Genomic DNA, 15,297 nt, shown 5'->3' on the forward strand with positions numbered 1-15,297 from the left:
GGTTTGTTAGTTTGGTTTTTGACTTGCTGTGTTTCAGGTGAGGGTAAGGCACTACCAGATACATTCTTCGCGGCATCTGGAATATAAGCCTGGAGCTTAGGTGAAGTCACAGCTGGAGAAGTAGAACGTGGATCGGGGATGGTTAGCAAACCAGTTTCAACAGATATTTGAGTGGTGAGTAATGCAAACATTCATCCATGCGATAATCAGCAAACATTTATTTGACATCTATTATGTGTCAGGTACCACAGTCTGTACTGTGGAAGAGCCAGAAAGAACGGAGGCACAGACCTGTTTTCAGGAATTTGCAGTGCAAGCATTATTTGGATACGACGACAAGCATTATGCTACAGGACAGCATAAGAGGAACCGTCTAAGAGAAATGACAGTGTTTGGGGATTCAAAGGAGGTTGGGGATTCAAAGGAGGCATGTAGGATTGCACAGCAGGGGAGGCTGCATGAGGGAAGTAGCATTCGAAATCAGCTTTGAAGAAAGACTAGGTCTTGGCTGAGGACATGGGGGCTGGGAACGGCATTCCGGGGAGGGGAAACAGTGCAAGTGGATATTATTTCACAGACCAGCAAGGTTGGGAGCGTCTCTCCTACGAGCTAGAAGCCTGGCTGGCATGTGAGCTGTGTATAAAGAAACAGGGGGAATGAAGCGTTGGGTAGATGGAGGTTATATTAGGCAATGCCGATGGTGCCGAGTTTCCTTGTTTTGGTAGGTTGGCCCCTGCTTTGAGGAGGTCCGTGTGGTATTCTGAGCTTGGCCTTAACCGGATTTCTCCTGCTGGGCAGGGCAGATGGAGTCTGAGATAGGAGCCAGGTGACTTTCTGTGTTAGGAAGAGCCCAGGGGGAGTAAGGGCTGAAGGGAGAGAACAGAGGTCTAGACTTGATCTTTAAAGACACTCAATGTGGCAGGGCCAAGGGAGAAGGCAAAGCAGCCCAGAGGCTGGAGAAGTCCCCGTAGGTGTCCCCGGGCCCGGAAACAAGTGACTGAGGAGCAGAAGCAGCTGCAAAGCCTTCCACGTGACCCATCAGAGTCAGCAGAATACAGACCTATGGCCCCATGGAAAGAGTTGTGGGTGGATTCGGGGATCTGGCTCATCAGTGGGGACGTGGTTTTTCATCTGTAAAATGGAGAGCTTATTAGGAAGATCAGTGAGTCAAAGGATATAAGAGTGGTAGATGCTTCACTCCTACCAGTGGAGTCAGAATTATAACAGCTTCATAGATGCATGGAGTCTGTTCTACACAAAATCATCATGTCTTTGGGGATATCATCAGGCTAGCAAACACAGTGCAAGTCCCCCGGCCAGTGTTGTCACATGGTTGCACCTTACTGACATGTCCCCAGGCAAGCAGCCAGGTGGCTGCAATCTAAAAGAAGGGACATTTTTTATTTCGAACCCGAGTGAATTTTATTCTGATAGCCGGAGCTTGGGTTTTCTGACCTTTCCCATCTTTTAATCTCCTATTTTGTATTCAAAACGGGGTTTTGAATTTTCCCATTCCACAAAACAGTGTGCCCTTTCCACAGTCTCCTTTGCCCTGACACTGCGAGAAAAGGGAGAAGCCCGGTAACGAGCAGCTGATGTTTGCAGAGGGCTTTGGAAGCCGTGGCTGGAACACGCTACGCAAACACAGGATATTACCTCGGAGCGGCTGCTGGGAGAAGGGAGAGGCGGGGAGGAGGAGCGCTCGCCCCGGGTTCTGGCTCCCAGCGGGGGCGGGCAGGAAATGACCCCCGACTTCCCAGAGCGCAGGAGAGAGCCCAGGGTGAGGGGCTGACGCTTTGAACCTGCTGGGTCAAGGAGCCGCCCACGCTTCCCAGACTGTATCGGAGGGAAGCAAAGGCTCCTTGGCAACTCAGTTATAAAGATGAAGGCATTTTTGCAAAACAAGTGTTGGCTCCAAGGCTTGTAGGAGGCAAGCAGGATCCTGGCAACGCACCCCGTCCTGCTGGGAGTCCTGCGCATGCAAACTTCCTGAGGCCATCTTGTCAGGCGCCTTAGGGAGAGCAGGACCTTCTGTCGCCGTCCCCACGCTGATTTTGACATGAGCGGGCACAGGCCACTCCGAGAACCACACTGTGTTGCCCACCTTCTGGAACGCTGAATCTAGAGCAAAAACAGCACACAGGCCCTCTTCAGATTCTTTTAACAGTTCTCCTGGGGGGCAGGGGAAAGACCCAGCTGCCTCACCAGCCAACCCCTGCACCTCAAGTTCTGTCTCCTATGGCATCATAGCCCTCTGGTTGTAGAAGGTTGAGGCTTTGGAATTTTTTTTTTTTTAAGCGAGAGATTTATCTCTTTTAAGGGTTGTCAGGGCACCTGGGTGACTCAGTTGGTTGAGTGTCTGACCCTTGGGTTTGGCTCGTCATGATCTCTCGTTTGTGGGTTTGAGCCCTGCGTTGGGCTCTGCCCTGACAGTGCAGAGCCTGCTTGGGATTTCTCTCTCCTCTTCTTTCTCTGCCCTTACTGGCTTGCTCTCTGTCTAAAAACCAAAAACTAATAATAATAAATAAGTAAACATAAATAAATTTAAAAAACAGACACCATTATTAAAAACAAAAAATAAATTGAGGACTATCACTGGAGCCTTCTCTTTCCCCAGCTTTTATGGGAGTTACTTTTTTTTAATGTTTTTTATTTATTTTTAAGAGAGAACGAGACAGAGTACTAGCAGGGAAAGAAGAGAGAGAGGGAGACACAGAATCTGAAGAAGGCTCCAGGCCCGGAGCTGACAGCACAGAGCTCAGAGACCGACACCGGGCTCGAACTTGCGAACCATGGAATCATGACCTGAGCCAAAGTCCGACGCTCAACTGACTGAGCCACCCAGGTTCCCATTCAAAATGGATTTACTCCTATCCACCAGTACATACGGAGGATCTACTGCATGCAAAACGCCATGCCAAACATCATGAGAAGGCTGCAGAACGAAGGTGATTTGAAGACGCTTGTAATCTAGTAAAGGAGACAGACATGCATAAATTACAAGCATCAGGTGGACAACAGTCATACAAGAACATAAAAAGGGACTTTTCCTCTAAAGAGGATCAAGAGAGGGACTTTGACAAAGGGTGGTATTGTCGTGGCCCTTAGAAGAGGAATAGTGCCTCAGCAAGTGACCATGACCACGGGAGGGCCATCCGGAGCCAAGACCCCAAAAGGAAAAATGTAGGAAATTGTGAATATGCAGGTGTGGTGGCAGTAGTCCTAAGGGGAAGCTGTGGTGTGAGGTAGCTATGAACAAGCTGAGGGGTTCGGGGTGCTCAGTCAACTCTTGATTTTGGCTCAGGTCACAGTCCCCAGGTTATGGAATTGGGCTCCACGTTGAGGTTCGGGCTCTGCACTGAGTGTTAGGCGCCCACCACCTACTGCCATGCCCCACACTGAGCATCGAGCCTGCTTAAGATATTCTCTCTCTCTCTCTCTCTCTCTCTCGGGGCACCTGGGTGACTCAGTCGGTTGAGTGTCTGACTTCGACTCAGGTCATGATCTCTTGGATTGTGGGGTTGAGCCCCATTCTCGCTGTCAGCACAGAGCCCTCTTCAGATCCTCAGTCCTCTCTCTGGCTCTCTCGCACACGCTCGCTCTCTCGCACACGCACTCTCTCTCTCTAAAATAAACATGGGGAAAAATCTTTAAGACTGTCTTTCATTCTCCCTATACCCTTCCCTGCTCACTTGCTTGTGCTCTCTCTCTAAATAAATAAATAAATAACAGGTTCAGGGGTATAGGCTTATTTCTTTGTGAATGAGGGAACGTTAAGTGTTTTTTGAAGAGTGAGTAATGCTATTTGAATGAGTGCGTGGAGCACGGAGCAGTGAGGCCAGTTAGGAGGCTGTTACAGAGTCCAGGAGAGAAGAGGTGAGGTTCTAAACCATGGGGATTGAATTCCTAGGGTTCCTATTCATTCCTCAGCCTTTGCAGGTGAGTCTCAGGAAGCCAAGGGAGGTGAAGGGGAGATACGATGGCTCTGTTCATGCCCAGAGAAACGCTGGACCCAAGTACCATCCAAAAGACACATGTGTGTGGTGACTGTGGCAGTCGTCACAGATACCCGTGCCTCTGGATACCTTCCTACTAGATGCGTCAGTGAAGGGGCCGAGGAAGACCAGAGACTGAAGCCAGACAATGTGGGATGGGGTAACTTACCAACCCTTTACAAGCCCAGCTGACTGGTGATGTAGTGTTTTAGATTAATGACTGTTTATGATGTACTGGGTGGGTTGTTCTCGATTTGCCACTCCGCAGCCCCCTCTCAGATGTGCCCTGCCTAGTCTTCAGGACGGCTGCATCTCCAGCCTCCCTTGCCTTCTGCTTTGAAGTTGGGCTTGCCCTGCTTCTAAGAAACTGAACCTCAGATGCCATCCCTTAGAGGTTCCCTTAACTGTGTCTGCACTCTGCACCTGGTCCCACCACTGACTGTCTTCTAGGACCAACTGATTTTTTTTTTTTAATGTTTTATTTATTTCTAGGAGAGAGAGAGAGAGAGAGACAGCATAAGCAGGGGAGGGTCAGCGAGAGAGGGAGTCACAGACTGAAACAGGCTCCAGGCTCTGAGCTGGCAGTCAGCACAGAGCCCGATGCGGGGCTCGAACCCATGAACCGTGAGATCATGACCTAAGCGAAAGTTGGACGCTTAACCGACTAAGCCACCCAGGCGCCCCATAGGACCAACTGATTCTTGCCAATGTCCCATGTGTGTCCTGCCAGGACCCTGATCAAGATACTACAATCCTCTCTGTGTGCCGGTAATCCTCATGACAGCCCTGGTAGGTATTATTCCTATTTTGTAGGTAAGGGAGTCGAGACACAGAGAGGCTTATGAACCAGCTGTGGCAGAAAGAGCAATGCCTGTCAATTACAACGGTCCACATTTCCATCCCGGTGCCCAGCAGTAAGGAAGGGCTAAGGGGACTCGTTGTGGCCTGTAGGGTGCCAGGAGAAGCACTGGCCGCACCCACAGGAGGGGGCTCGGCTTCCTGGGCACCTTCTTTCTCTGCCACGGAGACTTCCGGTTGGGAAACACTGGCTGTAAGCAGCCTATACTGGTACCATCAGGAAGGTGGCTCCCTTGGACCCACAGCCAGTCTGGCCTAAGTGAAGAATAAACTTTTGTATGTCAAGCCAAGAAATGTGTTGCTTCATGACCCATTCTAAGCAATGCTTTTCTAAGGTCACTTCATGGCAAATGAATGGCAGGACCAGGATATGAGCAGGATGCAGGACAGCGCCATGTCCTGTGCTTGGCACAAGAAATCAATTAGGAGGAAGAAAAACAGACAGTGCTAGGTCAAGTGAAACCAGAGCCTGGGGCATTTTCTCTTGCTCAGTTTTTCACAGCTGTTCTACCCTTACTCATATCACCATCCATAAAAGTAGGCGCTTACATTTCTCGCGTGCTTAACATGTGCTACAAAATGTGTTAAAGGCTTCACTTTACCTTCCTCAGTCCTCATATGAGATATAGACCATTATTTTTAAAAAATTTTTAATGTTTATTTATCTTTGAAAGAGAGAGAGGCAGAGCACGAGCAGGGGAGAGGCAGAGAGAGAGGGAGACATAGAATCCAAAGTAGGCTCCAGGCTCTGAGCTGTCAGCACAGAGCCTGACACAGGGCTCAAACTCGGGAATGGCAAGATCACGACCTGAGCCAAAGTTGGACGCTTAACCGACTGAGCCACCCAGGCGCCCCGAGATATAGACCATTATTATCCACATTTTTCATTTAAGGGAGCTAAGATCGGAGAGGTTAAATAATTTTCTAAGGTCACATAAGTGGTAAGAGTCAGCACTGGGATTTTTACTCAGACTGTCTGACATCAAAGCAGACCTATTACTTTCTATGGCATCCCAAGGTTATTGCCAATGCTGACAGAGGAAAGGTGGTGTGAACATGGTGCGCGCGCGCGCGCACACACACACACACACACACACACACACACACACAGGTTAAACTACTTAGGATTGAAGGGAGCAGATCCAATGAACCACATGTGTTGAAAATGTGGCCCCCAAGATCCCACAACAGCATTTAAGCCCAAGCTATCCTCAGCCAAGATGTTATCCATTAGATAGTTTAGAACTGTTCTGAAGAACCCTATTGCGGCTCCTACAATTGAAGCAGTTTCTGTTGGGCAAGGTCAATGGGTCAGGTTTGGGGAACTAGCTGTTTAAGTAAATGTGTACTATGGAAATTGAGAGGCATGTTCACTGCTATGCCCAGGCAACCGCAGTGTCTTAGTCGTTAGGGGACAATCACACACCAGCAACTGCAAGAGCCACCATGCAAATCCTTCTTCTAGGGAACAATTACATTTGGCTAAGAGTGGGTCTGACCTGGCTTGCATCCATCATAAGGTGCCATTGCACACAGAATAGTGACATTAAACACACCAGGATTTCTGGGACACCCAAGACCCCTCATTCTCTTATTTAGAAACATCATTTTTCCTCGATGATCCTGTGTATTTCTTAACTGGTCTTCCATTTGGCTCATATAATTACTCTAATACTGGAATGGAATTCATATTGGGGCAGCAAAGATATATAATCTTTTTAAATGAAATTACAGAAGATAAATGGCCTACCTAGAGTGCAGCCTAAGTGAGGCATTCCCCTGTCCCCATACCTGGGTTTCTAGCTCAATCCAAGATGTAAACAATATTCTTCTCTCTAGGTACGTTAACTTCTAGGCTTCCGCCCCGCCCCCCCACCCCGGGTCTTNACCAAAGATCTTTTTCCCTAAGAGGAAACTGATTTGGAAGAAATATGGAAAGAAACTTCCTTTTCCAGGACTATGGCAGAATAGATAGCCCACAAAAATAATGTGAAGTAAAACAACTAAAAATACTGGATACCGAAAATTTTCAAGTTTTTCTTTTAAGTATGTGGCTGCGCTTTCTGAAAAAATGTTAAGCAGATTTTTTTCCTTTCGGGTTTATTAAGATAAATTGGCATGCAGCACTGCAGAAGTTTAAAGTGTACAGCATAATGATTTGATTTATGTATGTTGTGCATTGATTCCCATGATAACATTCACTTCCTCAAATAGTTACAAGAGAGGAAAAAAGGGGTTTTTCTTTGTGATGAGAACTTTTAGATTTGTCCTTTTAACAACTTTCCTGTACGTCATGCAGCAGTGTTAGCCACTAGTCATCATGTTACACATTCATGACATCCCCCCAAGTTCTTACTTAGCTTATAACTGGAAGTTTGTTCCTTTTGACCACCCTTATCTGATACCCTCACCCTCCACCCCTCACTTCTGGTAACCACAAATCCAATCTCTTTTTCTATGAGTGTGGTGTTTTGTTTTGTTTTTAGGTTCCATATATAAAGTAAGATCATAGAGTATTTGTTTTTCTCTGTCTGACTTATTTTGCTTTGTAGAAAGCCTTCAAGTTCATTCCATGTTGTCATAAACAGCAGAATTTCTTATGGCTAAACAGTATTCCATTGTATACATATACCATATTTTCTTTAACCATTCATCTGTCAGTGGACACTTAGATGGTTTCCACTTCTTGGCTTTTGTGAATAATGCTGCAAGTGACTGCACTTTCAAAAAAGTGGGAGAAATTCTCGGAGTCAAAAATGAAGAGACACCAGGAAACCACAGTGGTAAGCAGGTTCTGGCAGCTTCCATACATAGACTCCCATGAAGGAGTTTACCCAACTCAGTTTCCAAGAGCCATGGGTTTTAATAGCCTCATGGGGTGAGGAGACAAGGCCTCCTTGGGTCCATACAGATTGGGAAGTTGGAAATAAGACCTCTTGCACATATACGTCCCCCTCCGTATGAAGGTAGACCTGAAAAACCATGCACCAGCAAAGATATGACAAAAAAATTTATCCACTGTGACCTTGACTCTAAAAGNTTGGGGAATGATTTTAAATCACCTGAAGTGCCCAGAAACCCCAGAGCTAAGGACTTTAATTTACAGTGGTTTTGGGTTGAGGGCACCTTGCAGAATTAAAGGTAAAATCTTTTTGAAGTTTGCACACTCAACCAAAGTTTCATGATGCCAACAAATACAGCCCAATATGTGGGCCAGGAACTCACAACCCCAATTACAGAACATATGAGTCAACCAACTACCTTGAGTGTGTGTCAGCAAAAACAGCAACAGCAGGGTTAGAGCCCCAAGGGTATTGGAATTATCCCCTATGGAATCTAAAATGAGCATTTTTACAAGACTTAAAGAAACAAAAGAGGGAACAAAAGACAGAAGCAAAAAATAAGATACTACCAAAAGGACCAGATGGACTTCAAAAAAAGAACTATAATACTTCTAAAAATCAAATCAAATAATAATAATGGAAATTAAAACTCAATGGATAGGTTAGAAGACAGATGAGACATAGCTGAAAGAACTGGAAAAGACTATCATTTCTTGGGCCCGGAAAATTTTGTTTTCTGTCTTTGTGTATGCTTGGGCCATAAGCGTCCAACTTGACCTGTCTGCTCTTGGAGCAGTCGTACTGGAGGGGCGCCATATATCCTGTGGGACAGAAGAAACATACAGTCCCATGTCAAGTAGGATAGAAAGAATAACCCTTGACCCTGACTCCGACAAATTCTACTCAATGCTTGTAGATTACAGAAAAATGAGGAAGGAAGGCTCAGACTTCTCAATGAAGTTCCCTTTTCAAAAGCTACTATAAATGAAGGTTTTCAGAAGCCATCCACACAATTTTCTACTTAGGAGATGATATTTCCCCCATAACTGCACAAAATCATTTTGGTGAATCATTTGGGCTTTACCGTATTAACTATAAATAAATATATGAATCTTGATGTGTAAAACTGCTTGATGCCGAAAGCTGCTCAAGGATATGAGTGTATGTGTGTAAAACTTTTAAATAAGACTTCACTCTGCTCTAATAGAATAGCTAATGGTGCTGTAAACATAAGAGATAGGAAGAATTGTGAACAGAAAAGTACCCCAAGATCTTACCTAGGATTCAGCACAGAAAGACAAAGAAATGAAACATATGGAAGAGAAGGAAAGGAATACGATAAAGGGCAAGATGAGAAGAGTTAAAGTACATTGAAATGAAATTCCATAAAAAGTAAGAAGAATGATCAAACATTAAAAAGCAAGAAATTGTCAGGGTGCCCGGGTGACTCAGTCTGTTGAGAGTCCGACTTCAGCTCAGGTCATGATCTCATGGTTTGTAAGTTCGAGCCCTGCACTGGGCTCGCTGCTGTCAGCGTAGAGCCTGCTTCGGATCCTCTGTCTCCTTCCCTCTCTGCCCATCTCCCGCTCATGTTCTCTCTCTAAAAAATAAATAAAACATTTCAGAAAAGGCAAGAAACTGTCTGGATCTGGTGAATGATACAAATCTTCAGATTTAGGAATTAAGTGAACCCAAGCTAAATAGCAAGAAACCAATGCTAAGCCACATAATTGTGAAACTGCAGATCACCAAAGACCAGGAGATCTTAAAAACAGCCAGGGAGGAAAGACAGTTTTATGTATAGAAGAATAACAATTATACTGTCAGCCAACTTCTCAACTGCCACATGAAACTGAGGAAGAATGTGTTTCAAGTATGAAAAAATAACTGTCAGCCTAGAATAACCTGGACAGTTTTTCATTCAGAAACAGGGACAGAAGGGGCACCTGGGTGGCTCAGTTGGTTAAGCGTCTGACTTCGGCTCAGGTCATGATCTTGCGGTCAGTGGGTTTGAGCCCTGCATCGGGCTCTGTGCTGACAGCTAGCTCAGAGCCAGGAGGCTGCCTCTGATTCTGTGTCTCCCTCTTTCTCTGCCCCCTCCCCAGCTCATGCTCTGTCTCTCTCTGTCTCAAAAACAAATAAATGTTAAAAAAAAAAAAAAAGGGACAGAAAAAAAGGCATTTTCAAGCTAAAGGGGGAAAAAAAGCAAGTTTACCCTAATCTAATTAAGGTAAAGCATTCCAAGTTCTTTGTAATGTTCTGGAAAAGCCTACTGTGAGAGGCTGCTAACTGTGTTCCAGCATCGGACCTTCTCTTCTTCTTTCTAGTAACAGAACCCCCTACCACCCACCTAGAGATTACATTTTCCATCACCCAGCTGGAGCAGGTTAAGGAGAGAATGGGAAGTGATTAAAGATGAACCATCAAGAAGAAACAGGAGGCAATAACTAGGAGAGACCCGGAATCAAGGGACAGTTTTGCTTTTTTAAAGATGAGAAATGTTAGAGAAGGTTTGTTATTTCAAAACAAGGAGAGAAAATAATGTTTCAGATTACAGCCGGGAAGCTACAAAACCAAAGATGTTGAGAAGGCAAGAAGAATCCAGAGTACATGTTGGAGGGGGTAGAGGGAGGGGCATTGATGGAGCAGAGACCCACTCAGTTGTATCATCAGATAATGGTTTCCCAGGACCAATGTCATCTCTTATATTTTAATAATTCAGTTAAAGATTCTGATTTTTTTAAGTAGGCTCCATGCCCAACACGGGGCTTGAACTCACAATGCTGAGAGTTGCATGCTCTACCGACTGAATCAGCCATGTACCCTGGACACTCTGAGTTTTAATTTCTGTTCATAAAAGAAGCAGTTCTATACTCTTTCAGAGTTGACATCACAGACCTGTTGAAGAGACTCAGAATCCCCAGTAGAAAAGTGGTGATTCTTGTTTAAGATGTGATCCCATGCAATAGGAAAATGTTGAAGAAAAAGGTTTGATGGTAGTCCCAAAAATTCTATGTTAAAGCATTTAAGCAAACACATCTCTGTTTATTGCTGGTTGTTTTTTCTTGCACTTCTAGGATATCAAAATGAGAATGGGTTCTCTGGAGGTCAGACAGAGGACTCACGGAAGGAGTTTGTAGAAGAGGTAACAGAACAGAGAGGTGACTGTGAGGAGGTCCCATGTGTGAGCCCCCAGGAAAGACGTAATAAAAGGTGGAGGGGCTAACAGAGCCAATACATTCATCTAGAGCTGACAGAATGAGATAAGGCATAGGGCGAGAGGGAACTAGTCCAGGACTATAATTTAGTAAGAGTTTCCTGGAACTCCAGTGGTAGTGAGATTAAGTAGTTACGGCCTAGTGGCAAGTTCATGGGAAAAAGCCAGAGGGAGAATTAACTTGTATTTGACATGAAACACATACTCTGTGGGTATTCATCACTGTAAATTATATGCAGTGGGGACGTTTAAAAGGACTTCCTTTTTCTCCGTTAATGAATATGTACGGTTGGATCACATTGGACTGCCCTTTGGTTTTTAGTAAACAGTCAACAACTTCTGATGGCTATAATCTAGTCTATACTTATGATTAAATTTAGGTGAGTACACATTACCATAATCCCTAGGAATTGCATAATATTTCCCACCAACACTTAGTTCCCTGCTGCTCTGCACAATGCAGGATCCCAGCCAGGCTGGCAGGCAATGCCGTGGGAGAGCGTGGGGCTGGGAAGACGACTCGGCCTCTGGGGGAGCCTGGGAGCCCATGCGCACTGGCCCAGTGCCTAGAGTAAAATGGAAGAACCAAGTCGGCAGGGAGGGTGCGGGGTTGCTGCTCTGGAGGTGCCGAGGATGGCCATCACCCTGCCTTGCTCTGCTGCCCGGAGAACATGGGATGCTGGCTGCTAACAGACATGCTAGCTAAGTCTCCATCTCTTCAGAAGAGTTGGGGGAACCATGACTGGAAAAGGAAGCCTGCAAATGGAAGACAATCAGACTGGAGGAGTGTGAAGTGTGCAGCCTGCTCTCTGGCCTCTTATTCGTAGTGAGCCCCCCTTCACACATTCTCCTAGCTGTTCTTCTGGCAATGATGCAGAACACGTTAAGGCGAGGGGCTCCATGCACAAGGTGAAAATAGCCAGAAGGTGCTAAGAGGTCTTCATAATGGAGGAGAGAGAGCACTACCATACACTCCCCTCACACCCACAGCAAACCTGGAAGGCAGAGCAGGTGCAATTATGCACATTTTAGAACAAGGCGCTGGAGACGTGAAGTGACTTACTGAAAGTCAGTGGCAAAGCAGGGATCAGGCTCCAAGTCTCCTGACTCTTAGACAAGGATTTGTCCCATCAAGACTTAGAATTACAAAGCGTCTTAATTAACACATATGAGTTAATGAAGATTTGAAGGTAGAGATCTGACTTGAATTGCTCCTCCCTCCATTATGAGCCAGTATTCAAGAGCAGTTACCTAATACAAGAAATTATAGGAAATAGTCTTTTAATGTGTATGCCTTGACTAAATTAATCCTAAAGGTCTAACCACATCGTTTCTAAAAGCGTTTCCCATTCTGTTCACAGTCCTGGAATGTGGGTAGTGGTCCTGAAAATTTTATGTATTCTGCTGATGCAAGAGCATCTGACAGCAACAGGTGTTGTTAGTAGCATCACAAGTATAGGAGCATTGTGTGTTAGAACCATGAAAATACCCAGTTGTTACAATCTTGAGTCTTAACCTAAGCATACACGAGAAGTAACTTGAACATCAACTTGCAAAGACAGGATGGGATAAAGAGACACAGAAAGGAGAGGGAGAATCCACAAATCAGTTGGTTCTGTCATTACTTCTTCCTGTCTACATACACTTTTGGCTTGTTTTTCAGGTAGAGGTATGGAAAGGAGGTAAAAAACAGCAAAGCCTTAGCCACTTCCCCTGGACCAGTGGGAGGAGTCAGGAAAGGGTTCCTCTGTAACTTGCCGTCTCTGCCAGCTCTGAAGGAAAGGAGCCCTCTGACTTCTGATGGCCTAAACATCTTCTCCTTTTTGTAATACCATCTCCTTCTATCCAGTCTGAAACTCCTACCGTCAAAGTTGCTACAATATGGCACGGTTGCCATGGGAAAGGGGATGTGCAGAGGAAAGGAATCATGAAGAATAAACCTAACAGCAGAAGTTAGTTTATTATAATTAGTTAACTGTCTCCTTAGAAGATAGAAATCAATCAACCGAATGTTTGTTGAATTTCTGCTATAGACTCAGAGATGTGGTAGGCACAAAGGGGCCACAGAACCCCCGGCAAGGGCTCGCAGTCCATTTGGGGATATGACTGTGGTGACAGATACTATCAATGGATGACACCAAACCATATATAACGAAACACTAAGCTGTGCGACAGAAACCACAAGAACTATGGAATCGGAGAGAATGGGATCAAAGAGGGCTTCCCAGTATCCTGGCCAAGATTCATGGAAATGTTTCCAAGATGAAGAAGGGAAGTGTCACATCCTCTACTAGATGGGAGGGCAAGACCCAGTATGAAAGTGGATGGTTCGCTGGGAGTACGTGGGATTATGAATTTGACTACAGCATGATTTTGTCCAGAAAAGAACTTGCCTACCTGCATCTAACTTACTTAGGACACTAGAATGTGATAGTCTAGACAATTTGCCTGAGTGAATCCTGAAACACCAAGTACCCTAAACTTTTTCCCTGAAACACACACACACACACACACACACACACACACACACACCTTTACACTCTGTTTGCTGGTCCAATGATGGTGATCTTCCCTAGGGTCTGCAGAAGTCGTGGGTGTGTTTGCTTATCCATTTTGTACGGAACCTCTGTATCTGAGCCATGGGCCCATTGGTAAATTAGGAGCCGAAGGTGAAGGACTAAACTTGTAGGCAGGGTTTCTGCACCTTGCCACTGACATTGGTGGCCAGATGACTCCTTGCTGTGACAGGCTGTCCCGTGCATTGCAGGATGTTTATCAGAATTCCTGGCTTCTGCCCAGTAGCATCCCTACTCCCCAGTGCCTCGGTCAGAGCAAGCAAAACTGTCTCCAGCATTGCCAAATGTCTCCCACTGCTCTAGGGAAGGGGACACCACATTAAAGTGTCACAGTGGGGTGTCCCTAGCACATGTGTCTGCCCCCTTCTCATCATCCACCACTTTTGAATCCTTGGGGGAAGCCACTTCGTGTTAGCTGATGATACCTCTTGCAATATGAAGAGAATTTAGAGTTGATCGAAGTCAAGTCTCCTCTTTAGAGATTAAGGCCCAGAATGGAGTTCATTTCTCAGCACTAGTAGAAGTGGGAGTTCATTTCTCAGGACCCCAAGAAATGGGTCCTTCAAGACCTCCGTTACACTGCCATTCAGATCTGTGGTTTATAGCATCAACCATCCAGCTTTTCCAGGGCTACTGTCTGCCTATTGCAAGTAGTACAGCTTTTAGCTCACCTTCGCTAAAGGGGTGCCGAACATGCACCTCCTGGGGACGGGTGTAACTATATTGTGGATATTTGTTTTGGAAATAGTTCATTAAGGACCATAAAAATAAATTAGATCATGGATTCATTCATTCAGCAAACGTTGCTGAAGTGCTTTTGTTGAATACTGAGGACACAAAGTCTGCTCATTGGGGAGCCCACAGATGAGCGTACCGGTGAGACATAAAGAGATCATTATAACACATGAAAGAGCATAGGCATGTTGTGGGTGCTGCAGTTGTGCAGAGGGGCACATGTACAGGCAGGCAAGAAACAGTTCCGGGAAGAGGATACCCCTGAACCACGTCTACAAGGGAGTGTGAGCAGTTAGCCAGACACGGTAAGGAAGTAAAGGCTGGACAAGAGCATTTCGGGTATGAGGGAAGCATGGAAAAAGCACATGGCCTAGAAACAGTGCACTGAGTGGGCAGACCTCATGTTCTGGCCTTGGTGAGATGTAAGAGATGAGAAGTAAAAATCAGATTGAAAGGCCTTCACTGCTCTGCTGAAGACCTGGAATTCATTCCTGTAGGCAATGGGGCACCACAGAAAGATAAGAGTCAAGGAGAATAAATGCAAGGCACAAACACAAGTCAGGATGGTGCTTCGGTGCAGGAAGAGGGGACAGAACAGTTAGCCATGGGCAGAGAAGATGGGTGTGTCCAAGAAATATTTATGAGGATGTCAGGAGGAGTCAAGAATGACTTTCCGGTGTCTAGTGCTGCCTTCCAATGAGACAGTAAAACACAGAGAGAGGAGCAGGGGTCAGGGCTGGGAAGCTGCTGAGCCCTGTTTGGAACGTGGGCCTGAAGTACCCATGGGGCTCCAAGTGAAGCTATTCAGTATGTCTATGGGGGAGGTAGATCCAGAAGATGTGGGTTGAAAAGATGCACCAGGAGCAGGTGGGTGGTGGATACAAGCACGGAACTGGGTGGTGCCACCCAGGGAGGGGAGGGGAATGAGGAATAACTACAGGAACAGCAGATCTATAAGAAACACCTCTCTCCAGAAACCACCCTCTTGGCCAGTCCAACCATTCCATCGAGAGGCATTTCAAGACTTTTGACCTCCGGTGGAGTAGCCCACGTTTCCTTTGGGCTCCAAAGGG

At 45.8% G+C, this 15,297-nt stretch overlaps 1 long non-coding RNA gene across 3 annotated transcripts in view; it reads left to right on the forward strand.

Moving 5' to 3' along the window:
* LOC144239104 (uncharacterized) overlaps window positions 1-3,579 on the forward strand; it is a 6,153-nt gene extending 2,574 nt beyond the window's left edge. For all 3 annotated transcript variants that reach the window (XR_013337314.1, XR_013337312.1, XR_013337313.1), the window contains exons 2-3: window positions 38-174; window positions 2,665-3,579. This is a non-coding gene — a long non-coding RNA (uncharacterized LOC144239104). The remainder of the gene's footprint in view (window positions 1-37; window positions 175-2,664) is intronic.
* The last annotated feature ends 11,718 nt before the right edge of the window (window positions 3,580-15,297 follow it).

The sequence above is a fragment of the Crocuta crocuta genome, unplaced genomic scaffold (genome assembly GCF_008692635.1).
Source record: "Crocuta crocuta isolate KB4526 unplaced genomic scaffold, BGI_CrCroc_1.0 scaffold177, whole genome shotgun sequence".
NCBI classification, from domain to species: domain Eukaryota; kingdom Metazoa; phylum Chordata; class Mammalia; order Carnivora; family Hyaenidae; genus Crocuta; species Crocuta crocuta.